The following is an 18,722-nucleotide window of genomic DNA, read 5'->3' on the forward strand; positions in this document are numbered from 1 at the left end:
GCTGCAGCAGCAGCAGCGAGCAGCAGCAGCAGCAAGCAGAAGTAGCAAGCAGCAGCAGCACCTGGCAGCTGGCAGCAGCTAGCAGCGGTGGCGGCTGCAGCAGCAGTAGCAGCAGCTAGCAGCAGCTAGCAGCAGCAGCAGCAGCAGCAGCAGCAGCAGCAGAAGCAGCAGCAGCAGCAGCAGCAGCAGCAGCAGCAGCAGCAACAGCGGCAGCAGCAGCAGCAGCAACCAGGAACAGCTAGCAGCAAGCAGCAGCAGCAGCAGCAACAGCAGCAAGGAGCTGGAAGGAGCTAGAGCAGCAGCAACAGCTAGTAGCAGCTGCAACCAGCAACAGCAAGCAGCAGCAGCAGCAGTAGCAGCAACCAGCAGAAGCAGCAGCAGCAGCAGCGAGCAGCAGCAGCAAGCAGAAGTAGCAAGCAGCAGCAGCACCTGGCAGCTGGCAGCAGCTAGCAGTGGCGGCGGTGGCGGCAGCAGCAGCTGGCCGCAGCTAGCAGGGGCGGCGGCTACTGCAGCTGCAGCAGCAGCATTATTATAACATCATCATCATCAGCAGCAGCTGGCAGCAGCATGCACCTGGCAGCAGCTAGCAGCATCAGCAGCAGTAAGCAGCTGGAAGCAGCTAGCCCAGCAGCAGCAACTGCAAGCAGCAGCAACCAGCAATAGCAAGCAGCAGCAGCAACAGCTAGTAGCAGCAGCAGCAGAAGCAGCAGCAGCTGGCAGCAGCTAGCAGCAGCGGCGGCGGCGGCGGCAGCAGCAGCAGCAGCAGTTAGCAGCAGTAGCAGCAGCAGCATCAGCAGCAGCAAGCTGAAGCAAGCTGAAGCAAGCAGCAGCAGCAAGCAGAAGCAGCAAGCAGCAGCAGCTAGCAGCAGAAGTAGTAGCAAGCAGCTAGCAGCACAGCAACAGCAGTAGCAGCAGCAGCAGCAGCAGCAGCAAGCACTGGCAGCAGCTGGAAGCAGCTAGAGCAGCAGCAGCAGCAGTAAGCAGCACCATCAGCAGCAGCAAGCTGAAGCAAGCAGCAGCAGTAAGCAGAAGCAGCTAGCAGCAGCAGCAGCAGCAGTAGTAGCAAGCAGCAAGCAGCAGCAGCAGCAGCAGCTAGCAGAATCAGCAGCAGCAAGCAGCCGGAAGCAGCTAGCGCAGCAGCAGCAGCAGCAGCATCAGAAGCAGCAGCAACTGCAAGCAGCAGCAGTAGTAGCAAGCAGCAAGCGGCAGCAACAGCAGCAGCAGCTGGCAGCAGCTAGCAGTGGCGGCGGCGGCGGCAGCAGCAGCAGCGGCAAGCAGCTAGCACCAGCAACAGCAGCAAGCAGCTGGAAGGAGCTAGAGCAGCAGCAGCAGCAGAAGCAGCAGCAGCAGCAACAGCTAGTAGCAGCAGCAACCAGCAACAGCAAGCAGCAGCAGCAGCAACCAGCAGAAGCTGGCAGCAACTAGCAAGTGGCGGCGGCTGCAGCAGCAGCAGCAGCTAGCAGAAGCAGCAGCGAGAAGCAGCAAGCAGAAGTAGCAAGCAGAAGCAGCACCTGGCAGCTGGCAGCAGCTAGCAGCAGCAGCAAGCAGCTGGAAGCAGCAGCAGCAGCAGCAGCAGCAGCAGCAGCAGCAGCAGCAGCAGCAGCAGCAGCAGCAGCAGCAGCTAGCAGCGGCTGCGGCTGGAGCAGCAGCAGCAGCAGTGGCGGCGGCTGCAGGAGCAGCAGCAGCTGGCAGCAGCAGCAGCGAGCAGAAGTAGCAAGTAGCAGCAGCTGGAAGCAGCTAGCAGCAGCAGCAGCAAGCAGCTGGCAGCAGCAGCAGCAGCAGCAGCAGCAGCAGCAGCAGCAGCAGCAGCAGCAGCAGCAACAACAGCTAGTAGCAGCAGCAGCAGCAACAGCAAGTAGCAGCACCAAGCAGGAGCAAATAGCAGCAGCAGCAGCAGCAGCAGCAGAAGCAGCAGCAGCAGCAGCAGCAGCAGCAGCAGCAGCAGCTGGCAGAAGCTAGCAGTGGCGGCGGCGGTGGCAGCAGCAGCAGCAGCAAGCAGCTAGCAGCAGCAACAGCAGCAAGCAGCTGGCAGCAGGTAGAGCAGCAGCAGCAGCAGCAGCAACAGCTAGTAGCAGCAGCAACAGCTGGTAGCTGCAGCAGCAGCAGTAGTAGCAAGCAGCAAGCAGCGGCAGCAGCAGCTACAGCAGCAGCAGCTAGCAGCAGGAAGCAGCAGCTACAGCAGCAGCAGCAGCAGCTAGCAGCAGGAAGCAGCAGTAGCAGCAAGCAGCAGCAGCAGAAGCAGCTGCAGCTATCAGCAGCAGCAGCAGGAGCAGCAGCAGCAGCAGCAGCAACAGCAGCAGCAGCAGCAACAGCAGCAGCAGCAGCAGCAGCAGCAAGAAGCAGCAGCAGCAGCTGGTAGCAGCTAGCAGTGGCGGCGGCGGTGGCAGCAGCAGCAGCAAGCAGCTGGCAGCAGCTAGCAGCAGCAACAGCAGCAAGCAGCTGGAAGGAGCTAGAGCAGAAGCAGCAGCAGAAGCGGCAGCAACAGCAGCAAGCAGCTGGAAGGAGCTAGAGCAGCAGCAGCAACAGCTAGTAGCAGCAACCAGCAACAGCAAGCAGCAGCAGCAGTAGCAGCAGGTAGCTGCTAGCAGCAGCAACCAGCAAAAGCAGCAGCAGAGCTAGCAGCAGCAGCAGCAGCAAGCAGAAGCAGCAAGCAGCAGCAGCTAGCAGCAGAAGCAGCAGCAGCTAGCAGCACAGAAGCAAGCAGTAGCAAGCAGCAGCAGCAGCAGCAGCAGCAGCAGCAGCAGCAGCAGCAGCAGCAGCAGCAGCAGCAGCAGCAGCAGCAGCAGCAGCAGCAGCAGCAGCAGCAGCAGCAGCAGCAGCAGCAGCAGCAGCAGCAGCAGGAGCAGCAGCAGCAGCAGCAGCAAGCACTGGCAGCAGCTGGAAGCAGCTAGAGCAGCAGCAGCAGTAGGCAGCACCATCAGCAGCAGCAAGCTGAAGCAAGCAGCAGCAGCAAGCAGAAGCAGCAAGCAGCAGCAGCTAGCAGCCGCAGCAGTAGTAGCAAGCAGCAACCAGGAGCAGCAGCAGCAGCTAGCAGCACAGAGGCAGCAGAAGCAGCAAGCAGAAGCAGCAAGCAGCAGCAGCACCTGGCAGCTAGCAGAATCAGCAGCAGCAAGCAGCCGGAAGCAGCTAGCGCAGCAGCAGCAGCATCAGAAGCAGCAGCAGCAGCAGCAAGCACTGGCAGCAGCTGGAAGCAGCTAGAGCAGCAGCAGCAGCAGTAAGCAGCACCATCAGCAGCAGCAAGCTGAAGCAAGCAGCAGCAGTAAGCAGAAGCAGCTAGCAGCAGCAGCAGCAGTAGTAGCAAGCAGCAAGCAGCAAAAGCAGCAAGCAGAGGCAGCAAGCAGGAGCAGCATCTGGCAGCTAGCAGTGGCGGCGGCAGCAGCAGCAACAGCTAGTAGCAGCAGCAACCAGCAACAGCAAGCAGCAGCAGCAGCAGTAGCATTAACCAGAAGAAGCAGCAGCAGCAGCAGCTAGCAGTGGCGGCGGCTGCAGCAGCAGCAACGAGGAGCAGCAGCAAGCAGAAGTAGCAAGCAGCAGCAGCACCTGGCAGCTGGCAGCAGCTAGCAGCGGCGGCGGTGGCGGCAGCAGCAGCAGCAGCAGCAGCAGCAGCAGCAGCAGCAGCAGAAGCAGCAGCAGCTGGCCGCAGCTAGCAGGGGCGGCGGCTGCTGCAGCTGCAGCAGCAGCATTATTATTATCATCATCATCATCAGCAGCAGCAGCAGCTGGCAGCAGCATGCACCTGGCAGCAGCTAGCAGCATCAGCAGCAGCAAGCAGCTGGAAGCAGCTAGCCCAGCAGCAGCAACTGCAAGCAGCAGCAACCAGCAACAGCAAGCAGCAGCAACCAGCAACAGAAAGCAGCAGCAGCAACAGCTAGTAGCAGCAGCAGAAGCAGCAGCAGCTGGCAGCAGCTAGCAGCAGCGGCGGCGGCGGCGGCAGCAGCAGCAGCAGCAGCAGCTAGAGCAGCAGCAGCGGCAGTTAGCAGCAGTAGCAGCAGCAGCAGCATCAGCAGCAGCAAGCTGAAGCAAGCAGCAGCAGCAAGCAGAAGCAGCAAGCAGCAGCAGCTAGCAGCAGCAGCAGCAGTAGTAGCAAGCAGCAAGCAGCAGCAGCAGCAGCTAGCAGCACAGCAACAGCAGTAGCAGCAGCAGCAGCAGCAGCAGCAGCAGCAGCAGCTAGCAGCGGCTGCGGCTGCAGCAGCAGCAGCAGCAGCGGCGGCGGCTGCAGGAGCAGCAGCAGCTGGCAGCAGCAGCAGCGAGCAGAAGTAGCAAGCAGCAGCAGCAGCAAGCAGCTGGCAGCAGCTAGCAGCAGCAGCAGCAGCAGCAGCAGCAGCAGCAGCAGCAGCAGCAGCAGCAGCAGCAGCAGCAGCAGTAGCAGCAGAAGCAGCAACAGCTAGTAGCAGCAGCAGCAAGCAGCTGGCAGCAGCTAGAGGAGCAGCAGCAGCAACAGCAGCAGCAAGCAGCAGCAACAGCAAGTAGCAGCACCAAGCAGCAGCAAATAGCAGCAGCAGCAGCAGCAGCAGCAGCAGCAGCAGCAGCAGCAGCAGCAGCAGCAGCAGCAGCAGCAGCAGCAGCAGCAGCAGCAGCAGCAGCAGCAGCTAGCAGCGGCTGCGGCTGCAGCAGCAGCAGCAGCAGCGGCGGCGGCTGCAGGAGCAGCAGCAGCGAGCAGAAGTAGCAAGCAGCAGCAGCTGGAAGCAGCTAGCAGCAGCAGCAGCAGCAGCAGCAGCAGCAAGCAGCTAGCAGCAGCAGCAGCAGCAGCAGCAGCAGCAGCAGCAGCAGCAGCAGCAGCAGCAGCAGCAGCAGCAGCAGCAGCAGCAGTAGCAGTAGCAGCAGAAGCAGCAACAGCTAGTAGCAGCAGCAGCAGCAAGCAGCTGGCAGCAGCTAGAGCAGCAGCAGCAGCAACAGCAGCAGCAAGCAGCAGCAACAGCAAGTAGCAGCACCATGCAGCAGCAAATAGCAGCAGCAGCAGCAGCAGCAGCAGCAGCAGCAGCAGCAGCAGCAGCAGCAGCAGCAGCAGCAGCAGCAGCAGCAGCAGCAGCAGCAGCAGCAGCAGCAGCAGCAGCAGCAGCAGCAGCAGCTGGCAGCAGCTAGCAGTGGCGGCGGCGGTGGCAGCAGCAGCACCAGCAAGCAGCTAGCAGCAGCAACAGCAGCAAGCAGCTGGCAGCAGGTAGAGCAGCAGCAGCAGCAGCAACAGCTAGTAGCAGCAGCAACAGCTGGTAGCAGCAGCAGCAAGCAGAATCAGCAAGCAGCAGCAGCAGCAGCAGTAGTAGCAAGCAGCAAGCAGCGGCAGCAGCAGCAGTAGTTGCAAGCAGCTGGCAGCAGCGACAGCAGCAGCAGCAGCAGCAGCTAGCAGCAGGAAGCAGCAGCTACAGCAGCAGCAGCAGCAGCTAGCAGCAGGAAGCAGCAGTAGCAGCAAGCAGCAGCAGCAGCAACAGCAGCAGCAGCAGCTGGTAGCAGCTAGCAGTGGCGGCGGCGGTGGCAGCAGCAGCAAGCAGCTGGCAGCAGCTAGCAGCAGCAACAGCAGCAAGCAGCTGGAAGGAGCTAGAGCAGAAGCAGCAGCAGAAGCAGCAGCAACAGCAGCAAGCAGCTGGAAGGAGCTAGAGCAGCAGCAGCAACAGCTAGTAGCAGCAGCAACCAGCAACAGCAAGCAGCAGCAGCAGTAGCAGCAGGTAGCTGCTAGCAGCAGCAACCAGCAAAAGCAGCAGCAGAGCTAGCAGCAGCAGCAGCATCGAGCAGCAGCAGCAAGCAGAAGCAGCAAGCAGCAGCAGCTAGCAGCAGAAGCAGCAGCAGCTAGCAGCACAGCAGCAAGCAGTAGCAAGCAGCAGCAGCAGAAGCAGCAGTGGCGGCGGCTGCAGCAGCAGCGAGCAGCAGCAACAAGCAGAAGTAGCAAGCAGCAGCAGCACCTGGCAGCTGGCAGCAGCTAGCAGCAGCAACAGCAGCAAGCAGCTGGCAGCAGGCAGAGCAGCAGCAGCAGCAACAGCTAGTAGCAGCAGCAGCAAGCAGAAGCAGCAAGCAGCAGCAGCAGCAGCAGCAGTAGTAGTAGCAAACAGCAAGCAGCAGCAAGCAGCAGCAGCTGGCAGCAGCGACAGCAGCAGCAGCAGCAGCTAGCAGCAGCAAGCAGCAGCAGCAGAAGCAGCAACAGCTAGTAGCAGCAGCAGCAGCAAGCAGCTGGCAGCAGCTAGAGCAGCAGCAGCAACAGCAGCAGCAAGGAGCAGCAACAGCAAGCAGCAACAAATAGCAGCAGCAACCAGCAGCACCAAGCAGCAGCAGCAGCAGCAGCAGCAGCAGCAGCAGCAGCAGCAGCAGCAGCAGCAGCAGCAGCAGCAGCAGCAGCAGCAGCAGCAGCAGCAGCAGCAGCAGCAGCAGCAGCAGCAGCAACCAGGAACAGCTAGCAGCAAGCAGCAGCAGCAGCAGCAGCAGCAAGGAGCTGGAAGGAGCTAGAGCAGCAGCAGCAGCAGAAGCAGCAGCAGCAGCAACAGCTAGCAGCAGCAGCAACCAGCAACAGCAAGCAGCAGCAGCAGTAGCAGCAGCAACCAGCAGAAGCAGCAGCAGCAGCAGCAGGAGCAGCAGCAGCAGCAGCAGCAAGCACTGGCAGCAGCTGGAAGCAGCTAGAGCAGCAGCAGCAGTAGGCAGCACCATCAGCAGCAGCAAGCTGAAGCAAGCAGCAGCAGCAAGCAGAAGCAGCAAGCAGCAGCAGCTAGCAGCCGCAGCAGTAGTAGCAAGCAGCAACCAGGAGCAGCAGCAGCAGCTAGCAGCACAGAGGCAGCAGAAGCAGCAAGCAGAAGCAGCAAGCAGCAGCAGCACCTGGCAGCTAGCAGAATCAACAGCAGCAAGCAGCCGGAAGCAGCTAGCGCAGCAGCAGCAGCATCAGAAGCAGCAGCAGCAGCAGCAGCAAGCACTGGCAGCAGCTGGAAGCAGCTAGAGCAGCAGCAGCAGCAGTAAGCAGCACCATCAGCAGCAGCAAGCTGAAGCAAGCAGCAGCAGTAAGCAGAAGCAGCTAGCAGCAGCAGCAGCAGTAGTAGCAAGCAGCAAGCAGCAAAAGCAGCAAGCAGAGGCAGCAAGCAGGAGCAGCATCTGGCAGCTAGCAGTGGCGGCGGCAGCAGCAGCAACAGCTAGTAGCAGCAGCAACCAGCAACAGCAAGCAGCAGCAGCAGCAGTAGCATTAACCAGAAGAAGCAGCAGCAGCAGCAGCTAGCAGTGGCGGCGGCTGCAGCAGCAGCAACGAGGAGCAGCAGCAAGCAGAAGTAGCAAGCAGCAGCAGCACCTGGCAGCTGGCAGCAGCTAGCAGCGGCGGCGGTGGCGGCAGCAGCAGCAGCAGCAGCAGCAGCAGAAGCAGCAGCAGCTGGCCGCAGCTAGCAGGGGCGGCGGCTGCTGCAGCTGCAGCAGCAGCATTATTATTATCATCATCATCATCAGCAGCAGCAGCAGCTGGCAGCAGCATGCACCTGGCAGCAGCTAGCAGCATCAGCAGCAGCAAGCAGCTGGAAGCAGCTAGCCCAGCAGCAGCAACTGCAAGCAGCAGCAACCAGCAACAGCAAGCAGCAGCAACCAGCAACAGAAAGCAGCAGCAGCAACAGCTAGTAGCAGCAGCAGAAGCAGCAGCAGCTGGCAGCAGCTAGCAGCAGCGGCGGCGGCGGCGGCAGCAGCAGCAGCAGCAGCAGCTAGAGCAGCAGCAGCGGCAGTTAGCAGCAGTAGCAGCAGCAGCAGCATCAGCAGCAGCAAGCTGAAGCAAGCAGCAGCAGCAAGCAGAAGCAGCAAGCAGCAGCAGCTAGCAGCAGCAGCAGCAGTAGTAGCAAGCAGCAAGCAGCAGCAGCAGCAGCTAGCAGCACAGCAACAGCAGTAGCAGCAGCAGCGGCAGCAGCAGCAGCAGCAGCTAGCAGCGGCTGCGGCTGCAGCAGCAGCAGCAGCAGCGGCGGCGGCTGCAGGAGCAGCAGCAGCTGGCAGCAGCAGCAGCGAGCAGAAGTAGCAAGCAGCAGCAGCAGCAGCAGCGAGCAGAAGTAGCAAGCAGCAGCAGCAGCAAGCAGCTGGCAGCAGCTAGCAGCAGCAGCAGCAGCAGCAGCAGCAGCAGCAGCAGCAGCAGCAGCAGCAGCAGCAGCAGCAGCAGCAGCAGCAGCAGCAGCAGCAGCAGCAGTAGCAGCAGAAGCAGCAACAGCTAGTAGCAGCAGCAGCAAGCAGCTGGCAGCAGCTAGAGGAGCAGCAGCAGCAACAGCAGCAGCAAGCAGCAGCAACAGCAAGTAGCAGCACCAAGCAGCAGCAAATAGCAGCAGCAGCAGCAGCAGCAGCAGCAGCAGCAGCAGCAGCAGCAGCAGCAGCAGCAGCAGCAGCAGCAGCAGCAGCAGCAGCAGCAGCAGCAGCAGCTAGCAGCGGCTGCGGCTGCAGCAGCAGCAGCTAGCAGCGGCTGCGGCTGCAGCAGCAGCAGCAGCAGCGGCGGCGGCTGCAGGCAGCAGCAGCAGCAGCAGCAGCAGCAGCAGCAGTAGCAGTAGCAGCAGAAGCAGCAACAGCTAGTTGGAGCAGCAGCAGCAAGCAGCTGGCAGCAGCTAGAGCAGCAGCAGCAGCAACAGCAGCAGCAAGCAGCAGCAACAGCAAGTAGCAGCACCATGCAGCAGCAAATAGCAGCAGCAGCAGCAGCAGCAGCAGCAGCAGCTGGCAGCAGCTAGCAGTGGCGGCGGCGGTGGCAGCAGCAGCAGCAGCAAGCAGCTAGCAGCAGCAACAGCAGCAAGCAGCTGGCAGCAGGTGGAGCAGCAGCAGCAGCAGCAACAGCTAGTAGCAGCAGCAACAGCTGGTAGCAGCAGCAGCAAGCAGAATCAGCAAGCAGCAGCAGCAGCAGCAGTAGTAGCAAGCAGCTAGCAGCGGCAGCAGCAGCAGTAGTTGCAAGCAGCTGGCAGCAGCGACAGCAGCAGCAGCAGCAGCAGCTAGCAGCAGGAAGCAGCAGCTACAGCAGCAGAAGCAGCAGCTAGCAGCAGGAAGCAGCAGTAGCAGCAAGCAGCAGCAGCAGAAGCAGCTGCAGCAGCAGCAGCAACAGCAGCAGCAGCAGCTGGTAGCAGCTAGCAGTGGCGGCGGCGGTGGCAGCAGCAGCAAGCAGCTGGCAGCAGCTAGCAGCAGCAACAGCAGCAAGCAGCTGGAAGGAGCTAGAGCAGAAGCAGCAGCAGAAGCAGCAGCAACAGCAGCAAGCAGCTGGAAGGAGCTAGAGCAGCAGCAGCAACAGCTAGTAGCAGCAGCAACCAGCAACAGCAAGCAGCAGCAGCAGTAGCAGCAGGTAGCTGCTAGCAGCAGCAACCAGCAAAAGCAGCAGCAGAGCTAGCAGCAGCAGCAGCATCGAGCAGCAGCAGCAAGCAGAAGCAGCAAGCAGCAGCAGCTAGCAGCAGAAGCAGCAGCAGCTAGCAGCACAGCAGCAAGCAGTAGCAAGCAGCAGCAGCAGAAGCAGCAGTTGCGGCGGCTGCAGCAGCAGCGAGCAGCAGCAACAAGCAGAAGTAGCAAGCAGCAGCAGCACCTGGCAGCTGGCAGCAGCTAGCAGCAGCAACAGCAGCAAGCAGCTGGCAGCAGGCAGAGCAGCAGCAGCAGCAACAGCTAGTAGCAGCAGCAGCAAGCAGAAGCAGCAAGCAGCAGCAGCAGTAGTAGCAAACAGCAAGCAGCAGCAAGCAGCAGCAGCTGGCAGCAGCGACAGCAGCAGCAGCAGCAGCTAGCAGCAGCAAGCAGCAGCAGCAGAAGCAGCAACAGCTAGTAGCAGCAGCAGCAGCAAGCAGCTGGCAGCAGCTAGAGCAGCAGCAGCAACAGCAGCAGCAAGGAGCAGCAACAGCAAGCAGCAACAAATAGCAGCAGCAACCAGCAGCACCAAGCAGCAGCAGCTGCAGCAGCAGCAGCAGCAGCAGCAGCAGCAGCAGCAGCAGCAGCAGCAGCAGCAGCAGCAGCAGCAGCAGCAGCAGCAGCAGCAACCAGGAACAGCTAGCAGCAAGCAGCAGCAGCAGCAGCAACAGCAGCAAGGAGCTGGAAGGAGCTAGAGCAGCAGCAGCAGCAGAAGCAGCAGCAGCAGCAACAGCTAGCAGCAGCAGCAACCAGCAACAGCAAGCAGCAGCAGCAGTAGCAGCAGCAACCAGCAGAAGCAGCAGCAGCAGCAGCAGCAGCAGCAGGAGCAGCAGCAGCAGCAGCAGCAAGCACTGGCAGCAGCTGGAAGCAGCTAGAGCAGCAGCAGCAGTAGGCAGCACCATCAGCAGCAGCAAGCTGAAGCAAGCAGCAGCAGCAAGCAGAAGCAGCAAGCAGCAGCAGCTAGCAGCCGCAGCAGTAGTAGCAAGCAGCAACCAGGAGCAGCAGCAGCAGCTAGCAGCACAGAGGCAGCAGAAGCAGCAAGCAGAAGCAGCAAGCAGCAGCAGCACCTGGCAGCTAGCAGAATCAGCAGCAGCAAGCAGCCGGAAGCAGCTAGCGCAGCAGCAGCAGCATCAGAAGCAGCAGCAGCAGCAGCAAGCACTGGCAGCAGCTGGAAGCAGCTAGAGCAGCAGCAGCAGCAGTAAGCAGCACCATCAGCAGCAGCAAGCTGAAGCAAGCAGCAGCAGTAAGCAGAAGCAGCTAGCAGCAGCAGCAGCAGTAGTAGCAAGCAGCAAGCAGCAAAAGCAGCAAGCAGAGGCAGCAAGCAGGAGCAGCATCTGGCAGCTAGCAGTGGCGGCGGCAGCAGCAGCAACAGCTAGTAGCAGCAGCAACCAGCAACAGCAAGCAGCAGCAGCAGCAGTAGCATTAACCAGAAGAAGCAGCAGCAGCAGCTAGCAGTGGCGGCGGCTGCAGCAGCAGCAACGAGGAGCAGCAGCAAGCAGAAGTAGCAAGCAGCAGCAGCACCTGGCAGCTGGCAGCAGCTAGCAGCGGCGGCGGTGGCGGCGGCAGCAGCAGCAGCAGCAGCAGCAGCAGCAGAAGCAGCAGCAGCTGGCCGCAGCTAGCAGGGGCGGCGGCTGCTGCAGCTGCAGCAGCAGCATTATTATTATTATCATCATCATCATCAGCAGCAGCAGCTGGCAGCAGCATGCACCTGGCAGCAGCTAGCAGCATCAGCAGCAGCAAGCAGCTGGAAGCAGCTAGCCCAGCAGCAGCAACTGCAAGCAGCAGCAACCAGCAACAGCAAGCAGCAGCAACCAGCAACAGAAAGCAGCAGCAGCAACAGCTAGTAGCAGCAGCAGAAGCAGCAGCAGCTGGCAGCAGCTAGCAGCAGCGGCGGCGGCGGCGGCAGCAGCAGCAGCAGCAGCTAGAGCAGCAGCAGCGGCAGTTAGCAGCAGTAGCAGCAGCAGCAGCATCAGCAGCAGCAAGCTGAAGCAAGCAGCAGCAGCAAGCAGAAGCAGCAAGCAGCAGCAGCTAGCAGCAGCAGCAGCAGTAGTAGCAAGCAGCAAGCAGCAGCAGCAGCAGCTAGCAGCACAGCAACAGCAGTAGCAGCAGCAGCGGCAGCAGCAGCAGCAGCAGCTAGCAGCGGCTGCGGCTGCAGCAGCAGCAGCAGCAGCGACGGCGGCTGCAGGAGCAGCAGCAGCTGGCAGCAGCAGCAGCGAGCAGAAGTAGCAAGCAGCAGCAGCAGCAAGCAGCTGGCAGCAGCTAGCAGCAGCAGCAGCAGCAGCAGCAGCAGCAGCAGCAGCAGCAGCAGCAGCAGCAGCAGCAGCAGCAGCAGCAGCAGCAGCAGCAGCAGCAGCAGCAGCAGCAGAAGCAGCAACAGCTAGTAGCAGCAGCAGCAAGCAGCTGGCAGCAGCTAGAGGAGCAGCAGCAGCAACAGCAGCAGCAAGCAGCAGCAACAGCAAGTAGCAGCACCAAGCAGCAGCAAATAGCAGCAGCAGCAGCAGCAGCAGCAGCAGCAGCAGCAGCAGCAGCAGCAGCAGCAGCAGCAGCAGCAGCAGCAGCAGCAGCAGCTAGCAGCAGCAGCAGCAGCAGCTAGCAGCGGCTGCGGCTGCAGCAGCAGCAGCAGCAGCGGCGGCGGCTGCAGGAGCAGCAGCAGCGAGCAGAAGTAGCAAGCAGCAGCAGCTGGAAGCAGCTAGCAGCAGCAGCAGCAGCAGCAGCAGCAGCAGCAGCAGCAGCAGCAGCAGCAGCAGCAGCAGCAGCAGCAGCAGCAGCAGCAGCAGCAGCAGCAGCAGCAGCAGCAGCAGCAAGCAGCTAGCAGCAGCAGCAGCAGCAGCAGCAGCAGCAGCAGCAGCAGCAGCAGCAGTAGCAGTAGCAGCAGAAGCAGCAACAGCTAGTAGCAGCAGCAGCAGCAAGCAGCTGGCAGCAGCTAGAGCAGCAGCAGCAGCAACAGCAGCAGCAAGCAGCAGCAACAGCAAGTAGCAGCACCATGCAGCAGCAAATAGCAGCAGCAGCAGCAGCAGCAGCAGCAGCAGCAGCAGCAGCAGCAGCAGCAGCAGCAGCAGCAGCAGCAGCAGCAGCAGCAGCAGCAGCAGCAGCAGCAGCAGCAGCTGGCAGCAGCTAGCAGTGGCGGCGGCGGTGGCAGCAGCAGCAGCAGCAAGCAGCTAGCAGCAGCAACAGCAGCAAGCAGCTGGCAGCAGGTAGAGCAGCAGCAGCAGCAGCAACAGCTAGTAGCAGCAGCAACAGCTGGTAGCAGCAGCAGCAAGCAGAATCAGCAAGCAGCAGCAGCAGCAGCAGTAGTAGCAAGCAGCAAGCAGCGGCAGCAGCAGCAGTAGTTGCAAGCAGCTGGCAGCAGCGACCGCAGCAGCAGCAGCAGCAGCTAGCAGCAGGAAGCAGCAGCTACAGCAGCAGCAGCAGCAGCTAGCAGCAGGAAGCAGCAGTAGCAGCAAGCAGCAGCAGCAGAAGCAGCTGCAGCAGCAGCAGCAACAGCAGCAGCAGCAGCTGGTAGCAGCTAGCAGTGGCGGCGGCGGTGGCAGCAGCAGCAAGCAGCTGGCAGCAGCTAGCAGCAGCAACAGCAGCAAGCAGCTGGAAGGAGCTAGAGCAGAAGCAGCAGCAGAAGCAGCAGCAACAGCAGCAAGCAGCTGGAAGGAGCTAGAGCAGCAGCAGCAACAGCTAGTAGCAGCAGCAACCAGCAACAGCAAGCAGCAGCAGCAGTAGCAGCAGGTAGCTGCTAGCAGCAGCAACCAGCAAAAGCAGCAGCAGAGCTAGCAGCAGCAGCAGCATCGAGCAGCAGCAGCAAGCAGAAGCAGCAAGCAGCAGCAGCTAGCAGCAGAAGCAGCAGCAGCTAGCAGCACAGCAGCAAGCAGTAGCAAGCAGCAGCAGCAGAAGCAGCAGTGGCGGCGGCTGCAGCAGCAGCGAGCAGCAGCAACAAGCAGAAGTAGCAAGCAGCAGCAGCACCTGGCAGCTGGCAGCAGCTAGCAGCAGCAACAGCAGCAAGCAGCTGGCAGCAGGCAGAGCAGCAGCAGCAGCAACAGCTAGTAGCAGCAGCAGCAAGCAGAAGCAGCAAGCAGCAGCAGCAGCAGCAGCAGCAGCAGCAGTAGTAGCAAACAGCAAGCAGCAGCAAGCAGCAGCAGCTGGCAGCAGCGACAGCAGCAGCAGCAGCAGCTAGCAGCAGCAAGCAGCAGCAGCAGAAGCAGCAACAGCTAGTAGCAGCAGCAGCAGCAAGCAGCTGGCAGCAGCTAGAGCAGCAGCAGCAACAGCAGCAGCAAGGAGCAGCAACAGCAAGCAGCAACAAATAGCAGCAGCAACCAGCAGCACCAAGCAGCAGCAGCAGCAGCAGCAACAGCAGCAGCAGCAGCAGCAGCAGCAGCAGCAGCAGCAGCAGCAACCAGGAACAGCTAGCAGCAAGCAGCAGCAGCAGCAGCAACAGCAGCAAGGAGCTGGAAGGAGCTAGAGCAGCAGCAGCAGCAGAAGCAGCAGCAGCAGCAACAGCTAGCAGCAGCAGCAACCAGCAACAGCAAGCAGCAGCAGCAGTAGCAGCAGCTAGCTGCTAGCAGCAGCAACCAGCAGAAGCAGCAGCAGCAGCAGCTAGCAGTGGTGGCGGCTGCAGCAGCAACAGCGAGCAGCAGCAGCAGCAAGCAGAAATAGCAAGCAGCAGCAGCACCTGGCAGCTGGCAGCAGCTAGCAGCGGTGGCCGCTGCAGCAGCAGCAGTAGCAGCAGCTAGCAGCAGCAGCAGCAGCAGCAGCAGCAGCAGCAGCAGCAGCAGCAGCAGCAGCAGCAGCAGCAGAAGCAGCAGCAGCTGGCCGCAGCTAGCAGGGGCGGCGGCTGCTGCAGCTGCAGCAGCAGCATTATTATTATCATCATCATCATCAGCAGCAGCAGCAGCTGGCAGCAGCATGCACCTGGCAGCAGCTAGCAGCATCAGCAGCAGCAAGCAGCTGGAAGCAGCTAGCCCAGCAGCAGCAACTGCAAGCAGCAGCAACCAGCAACAGCAAGCAGCAGCAACCAGCAACAGAAAGCAGCAGCAGCAACAGCTAGTAGCAGCAGCAGAAGCAGCAGCAGCTGGCAGCAGCTAGCAGCAGCGGCGGCGGCGGCGGCAGCAGCAGCAGCAGCAGCAGCTAGAGCAGCAGCAGCGGCAGTTAGCAGCAGTAGCAGCAGCAGCAGCATCAGCAGCAGCAAGCTGAAGCAAGCAGCAGCAGCAAGCAGAAGCAGCAAGCAGCAGCAGCTAGCAGCAGCAGCAGCAGTAGTAGCAAGCAGCAAGCAGCAGCAGCAGCAGCTAGCAGCACAGCAACAGCAGTAGCAGCAGCAGCGGCAGCAGCAGCAGCAGCAGCTAGCAGCGGCTGCGGCTGCAGCAGCAGCAGCAGCAGCGGCGGCGGCTGCAGGAGCAGCAGCAGCTGGCAGCAGCAGCAGCGAGCAGAAGTAGCAAGCAGCAGCAGCAGCAAGCAGCTGGCAGCAGCTAGCAGCAGCAGCAGCAGCAGCAGCAGCAGCAGCAGCAGCAGCAGCAGCAGCAGCAGCAGCAGCAGCAGCAGCAGCAGCAGCAGCAGCAGCAGCAGCAGCAGCAGTAGCAGCAGAAGCAGCAACAGCTAGTAGCAGCAGCAGCAAGCAGCTGGCAGCAGCTAGAGGAGCAGCAGCAGCAACAGCAGCAGCAAGCAGCAGCAACAGCAAGTAGCAGCACCAAGCAGCAGCAAATAGCAGCAGCAGCAGCAGCAGCAGCAGCAGCAGCAGCAGCAGCAGCAGCAGCAGCAGCAGCAGTAGCAGCAGCAGCAGCAGCAGCAGCAGCAGCAGCAGCAGCAGCAGCAGCTAGCAGCGGCTGCGGCTGCAGCAGCAGCAGCTAGCAGCGGCTGCGGCTGCAGCAGCAGCAGCAGCAGCGGCGGCGGCTGCAGGCAGCAGCAGCAGCAGCAGCAGCAGCAGCAGCAGCAGTAGCAGTAGCAGCAGAAGCAGCAACAGCTAGTTGGAGCAGCAGCAGCAAGCAGCTGGCAGCAGCTAGAGCAGCAGCAGCAGCAACAGCAGCAGCAAGCAGCAGCAACAGCAAGTAGCAGCACCATGCAGCAGCAAATAGCAGCAGCAGCAGCAGCAGCAGCAGCAGCAGCAGCTGGCAGCAGCTAGCAGTGGCGGCGGCGGTGGCAGCAGCAGCAGCAGCAAGCAGCTAGCAGCAGCAACAGCAGCAAGCAGCTGGCAGCAGGTAGAGCAGCAGCAGCAGCAGCAACAGCTAGTAGCAGCAGCAACAGCTGGTAGCAGCAGCAGCAAGCAGAATCAGCAAGCAGCAGCAGCAGCAGCAGTAGTAGCAAGCAGCTAGCAGCGGCAGCAGCAGCAGTAGTTGCAAGCAGCTGGCAGCAGCGACAGCAGCAGCAGCAGCAGCAGCTAGCAGCAGGAAGCAGCAGCTACAGCAGCAGCAGCAGCAGCTAGCAGCAGGAAGCAGCAGTAGCAGCAAGCAGCAGCAGCAGAAGCAGCTGCAGCAGCAGCAGCAACAGCAGCAGCAGCAGCTGGTAGCAGCTAGCAGTGGCGGCGGCGGTGGCAGCAGCAGCAAGCAGCTGGCAGCAGCTAGCAGCAGCAACAGCAGCAAGCAGCTGGAAGGAGCTAGAGCAGAAGCAGCAGCAGAAGCAGCAGCAACAGCAGCAAGCAGCTGGAAGGAGCTAGAGCAGCAGCAGCAACAGCTAGTAGCAGCAGCAACCAGCAACAGCAAGCAGCAGCAGCAGTAGCAGCAGGTAGCTGCTAGCAGCAGCAACCAGCAAAAGCAGCAGCAGAGCTAGCAGCAGCAGCAGCATCGAGCAGCAGCAGCAAGCAGAAGCAGCAAGCAGCAGCAGCTAGCAGCAGAAGCAGCAGCAGCTAGCAGCACAGCAGCAAGCAGTAGCAAGCAGCAGCAGCAGAAGCAGCAGTTGCGGCGGCTGCAGCAGCAGCGAGCAGCAGCAACAAGCAGAAGTAGCAAGCAGCAGCAGCACCTGGCAGCTGGCAGCAGCTAGCAGCAGCAACAGCAGCAAGCAGCTGGCAGCAGGCAGAGCAGCAGCAGCAGCAACAGCTAGTAGCAGCAGCAGCAAGCAGAAGCAGCAAGCAGCAGCAGCAGCAGCAGCAGCAGTAGTAGCAAACAGCAAGCAGCAGCAAGCAGCAGCAGCTGGCAGCAGCGACAGCAGCAGCAGCAGCAGCTAGCAGCAGCAAGCAGCAGCAGCAGAAGCAGCAACAGCTAGTAGCAGCAGCAGCAGCAAGCAGCTGGCAGCAGCTAGAGCAGCAGCAGCAACAGCAGCAGCAAGGAGCAGCAACAGCAAGCAGCAACAAATAGCAGCAGCAACCAGCAGCACCAAGCAGCAGCAGCTGCAGCAGCAGCAGCAGCAGCAGCAGCAGCAGCAGCAGCAGCAGCAGCAGCAGCAACCAGGAACAGCTAGCAGCAAGCAGCAGCAGCAGCAGCAACAGCAGCAAGGAGCTGGAAGGAGCTAGAGCAGCAGCAGCAGCAGAAGCAGCAGCAGCAGCAACAGCTAGCAGCAGCAGCAACCAGCAACAGCAAGCAGCAGCAGCAGTAGCAGCAGCAACCAGCAGAAGCAGCAGCAGCAGCAGCAGCAGCAGCAGGAGCAGCAGCAGCAGCAGCAGCAAGCACTGGCAGCAGCTGGAAGCAGCTAGAGCAGCAGCAGCAGTAGGCAGCACCATCAGCAGCAGCAAGCTGAAGCAAGCAGCAGCAGCAAGCAGAAGCAGCAAGCAGCAGCAGCTAGCAGCCGCAGCAGTAGTAGCAAGCAGCAACCAGGAGCAGCAGCAGCAGCTAGCAGCACAGAGGCAGCAGAAGCAGCAAGCAGAAGCAGCAAGCAGCAGCAGCACCTGGCAGCTAGCAGAATCAGCAGCAGCAAGCAGCCGGAAGCAGCTAGCGCAGCAGCAGCAGCATCAGAAGCAGCAGCAGCAAGCACTGGCAGCAGCTGGAAGCAGCTAGAGCAGCAGCAGCAGCAGTAAGCAGCACCATCAGCAGCAGCAAGCTGAAGCAAGCAGCAGCAGTAAGCAGAAGCAGCTAGCAGCAGCAGCAGCAGTAGTAGCAAGCAGCAAGCAGCAAAAGCAGCAAGCAGAGGCAGCAAGCAGGAGCAGCATCTGGCAGCTAGCAGTGGCGGCGGCAGCAGCAGCAACAGCTAGTAGCAGCAGCAACCAGCAACAGCAAGCAGCAGCAGCAGCAGTAGCATTAACCAGAAGAAGCAGCAGCAGCAGCTAGCAGTGGCGGCGGCTGCAGCAGCAGCAACGAGGAGCAGCAGCAAGCAGAAGTAGCAAGCAGCAGCAGCACCTGGCAGCTGGCAGCAGCTAGCAGCGGCGGCGGTGGCGGCGGCAGCAGCAGCAGCAGCAGCAGCAGCAGCAGAAGCAGCAGCAGCTGGCCGCAGCTAGCAGGGGCGGCGGCTGCTGCAGCTGCAGCAGCAGCATTATTATTATTATCATCATCATCATCAGCAGCAGCAGCTGGCAGCAGCATGCACCTGGCAGCAGCTAGCAGCATCAGCAGCAGCAAGCAGCTGGAAGCAGCTAGCCCAGCAGCAGCAACTGCAAGCAGCAGCAACCAGCAACAGCAAGCAGCAGCAACCAGCAACAGAAAGCAGCAGCAGCAACAGCTAGTAGCAGCAGCAGAAGCAGCAGCAGCTGGCAGCAGCTAGCAGCAGCGGCGGCGGCGGCGGCAGCAGCAGCAGCAGCAGCAGCTAGAGCAGCAGCAGCGGCAGTTAGCAGCAGTAGCAGCAGCAGCAGCATCAGCAGCAGCAAGCTGAAGCAAGCAGCAGCAGCAAGCAGAAGCAGCAAGCAGCAGCAGCTAGCAGCAGCAGCAGCAGTAGTAGCAAGCAGCAAGCAGCAGCAGCAGCAGCTAGCAGCACAGCAACAGCAGTAGCAGCAGCAGCGGCAGCAGCAGCAGCAGCAGCTAGCAGCGGCTGCGGCTGCAGCAGCAGCAGCAGCAGCGGCGGCGGCTGCAGGAGCAGCAGCAGCTGGCAGCAGCAGCAGCGAGCAGAAGTAGCAAGCAGCAGCAGCAGCAGCAAGCAGCTGGCAGCAGCTAGCAGCAGCAGCAGCAGCAGCAGCAGCAGCAGCAGCAGCAGCAGCAGCAGCAGCAGCAGCAGCAGCAGCAGCAGCAGCAGCAGCAGCAGCAGCAGCAGCAGCAGCAGCAGAAGCAGCAACAGCTAGTAGCAGCAGCAGCAAGCAGCTGGCAGCAGCTAGAGGAGCAGCAGCAGCAACAGCAGCAGCAAGCAGCAGCAACAGCAAGTAGCAGCACCAAGCAGCAGCAAATAGCAGCAGCAGCAGCAGCAGCAGCAGCAGCAGCAGCAGCAGCAGCAGCAGCAGCAGTAGCAGCAGCAGCAGCAGCAGCAGCAGCAGCAGCAGCAGCTAGCAGCAGCAGCAGCAGCAGCTAGCAGCGGCTGCGGCTGCAGCAGCAGCAGCAGCAGCGGCGGCGGCTGCAGGAGCAGCAGCAGCGAGCAGAAGTAGCAAGCAGCAGCAGCTG

General features: G+C 61.4%; 1 pseudogene; it reads left to right on the forward strand.

Annotated features, from left to right (window-relative positions):
- The window catches only part of LOC146171463 (uncharacterized), a 62,218-nt pseudogene extending 43,835 nt beyond the window's left edge, over positions 1-18,383 (forward strand).
- The last annotated feature ends 339 nt before the right edge of the window (positions 18,384-18,722 follow it).

The sequence above is a fragment of the Amblyomma maculatum genome, unplaced genomic scaffold, assembly GCF_055883805.1.
Source record: "Amblyomma maculatum isolate TAMU_Amacu unplaced genomic scaffold, ASM5588380v1 scaffold_22, whole genome shotgun sequence".
Lineage (NCBI taxonomy): Eukaryota > Metazoa > Arthropoda > Arachnida > Ixodida > Ixodidae > Amblyomma > Amblyomma maculatum.